A 3091-nucleotide genomic window follows, 5' to 3' on the forward strand; every position below is an offset into this window, starting at 1 on the left:
CCTTTGGACACATATTGCTATCAACGTTTGGTACCCATATCTTCGTGCCCCCCGGTGATTCCCCCATTTCTTGTGATAATTCATCTAACAATTGTAAAAAGATAATACAAGATAGTTACACTTATGAATCTTAACATGCATCATATGTTTCATTAGAACCGATTAGTTATACGCAACATGCTCAATTTTCTGAACTTCGTTAATGAAACTAGTCATTACAATATTGTATTTAGGAAATAGAGATAGTACATTATGTATACTTTTTTAAAAAAATTAACTAAATGATGAACCTTTTTCATAAATATTTCTTGTGAATGTTTTATATTCTTTTCATGTTAATGACACATTATAACTATATGAAATGTTAAATTACACATTTCTTCGTTTGCTTATTCCAGATTTATTTTGAAGATTTTAATTAAATTGATTTATGTAAAACATATGGACAATATATGTTATTCGTAGTTTGCAGCTTCACATCAATTTCTAATATGAAGAAGTTTCATTATTAATCACATGTAACATTGCTCCTACTAAATAATTTATAAAAATACTACAACTACGAAACGAATTCATGGGAACAAAGTAGAAGGAACAATATACAAAAATTCATACTAGGGAACGTACATCGACTTAATAACTATAATACATAAGACATACCATAGCAATCAGCTTCATTCCCAACAACAGTACTATATTTGTCATGAATTTCATTCGAGCAAATACCTTCTCGCTGATCACTCATTGTCGTAGAATATCGTCTTTATCTGTGGCTTAAACGATATGAATATATATAACATCGATGCATTTAAACAAGATTAATTTATAGTATTTTTTTAATCATGGAAAACATATCATGAAAATTATGTTATTAATGAAACGGATTAAATTTGTTAAGTTATACACTATTTTAATGTTAACATATTCTAAAATATTATCCATCAATAACTTATATCAAAATCATTAATAAAACACAACATATTCACTAATTTTTAATTAATCTTTTCAAAAAATAAGTAATGAAAATGTTTTAGGATGAATACAATATTTTTCTTAATTATTTCCTAATATTACATACAAATTTTTGTCATATACACTACAATGAAATTCAATCATCTAAAAATTTTCTCTTCAATCTCGAATCAAGTATAATATGAAAATATTTCATGACGAAACATGTTCATTAATCTTTATTCATCGAGATAATGAAACTGGTTCACTATCAAACACTTATAGGCTTAAGCATTTCGCAATGAAACATTTTAATCATCATCAATTACCTGCACCTTAATTTCATACTACATGAAACATTATTCAAATTCAAGTGAAATATGATATGAAAATGTTTCACCGAGACAGGCCTATTTTCTTACCTTTTTTTTTTTAATGAAAACTTTGGACATTGATGCTTTTCTATAACATTAATTTCATATTAAATTAAATGAAACGGTTCATCGGTAACAACCTATTCGAATACCTATTTCGTAATGAAACCTTTGCACACTGAACATTTAAATTAATTAGATTTGAGTTAAACTCAGATGAAAATATTTCATCGTGAAATTTTTTATTCAACCATAAATCAATTGAAAAATGAAAATATAATGTTAAAATGTTTCACCGGCATTGACATATTTTCTTAATTTTTTTTCTTAATTGAAACATTTGAACAGTTATGCTTTACTAGAAACTTAATTTCATATAAAATGAAATGAAATTCTTCATCGGTATCAACCTATTTGATCCACTATTTCATTACGAAACTTTTGCATATCGAAACTTTAAATGAACCTTAATTTCATATAAAATGAAATAAAACTATTTCATCGTGAAACTAGGTATTCGACCTCCAATGAATTGTAAAATGAAAATCTTTCACCAACAACAACCTATTTGCCTAACTATTTCGTAATGAAACCTTTTCATATCAAACGTTTTCATGACCATTACTTCCATTTTTACTAAAATGCAACCGTATCACTATTAAACATTGAATCAATTGTATGATAAAAATAAATTTCTCATTACACAGAAACTGTTTCATCGTGAAAAACCCACTTCATTATACCAAATAAACGAATGAACATGAAACACAAAAATATTCGGAACACAATAAAACAATTTCAAGACTCTCTCCTAATTTAGATTAAGAATTTTTGCTTTACAATGACAACGTTTCATGATGTACACCTTATTTATTGAAGACTCAATTAAGTCACTCATTCATGAACACCTCTTCATGTTATTTTATTCTCTTGAATATTTATTTTTTTTAATCTTTTTATTGCCGTAAATCTTTTTATTGTGAAACATGATTCAATGAATACCAAATATTAAGAACAATATTTTAATTATGTAATATCCTAAATGAGTGAAACATTTCCTTTATTTTAAGTTTTCTTTTATTTATTTCCATAATTAATAGGAATGAATAACTTCCATATTTATTACATAAATGTACAGAATGACAAAAACGCCCTTATTATTTAAATTTAATTGAAAACAAATGGAATTTTCTGATTGGTCGAATTTGGTTCACACGGTTTTTAAGAATTGGACGGTTCGCATTTGAACCTGCCCCTATATATATATATATATATATATATACTTTTTTCTTTTTTTTTGTAAGGGTGTCCGGGCCAAAGCCCGACTAATCACCGGCAAATTTGGAGGCTAAACATGGCCCCACTTAAATGTCGTCAACACTTCCCTCCCAGGGCTCGAACTCGGGTTCATGACTATGTCATACCCAAGCCTTTACCAGTAGGCTGGAAGGTCTTTGACATGGCTATATATTTGAAAGTCATTTTTCATATTTTTGTATATATGTAGAAAAATATTTTATAACTATAAGTTTTACCATTTGATTTGCTTCGATAGATTTCAACCATGGTTTTTAATAACTGTATTTTTTATCGTTTGGTTGGAATTGGTTTTGATTCCAACCCACAATTATAGATTCAAAGACATATTTCTTTTCTAGTTTATCATCTTCTTATCAACATGGAATAATCAAAACACACCACATTTCAAAATTTGAGAATACTCAAATCTTGTAATGTCACCTTACAATATTTGGTTGTTCTTTTAA

This window comes from Cynara cardunculus (assembly GCF_001531365.2).
Source record: "Cynara cardunculus var. scolymus isolate 2C chromosome LG 16, CcrdV1, whole genome shotgun sequence".
Classification (NCBI taxonomy): Eukaryota; Viridiplantae; Streptophyta; class Magnoliopsida; order Asterales; family Asteraceae; genus Cynara; species Cynara cardunculus.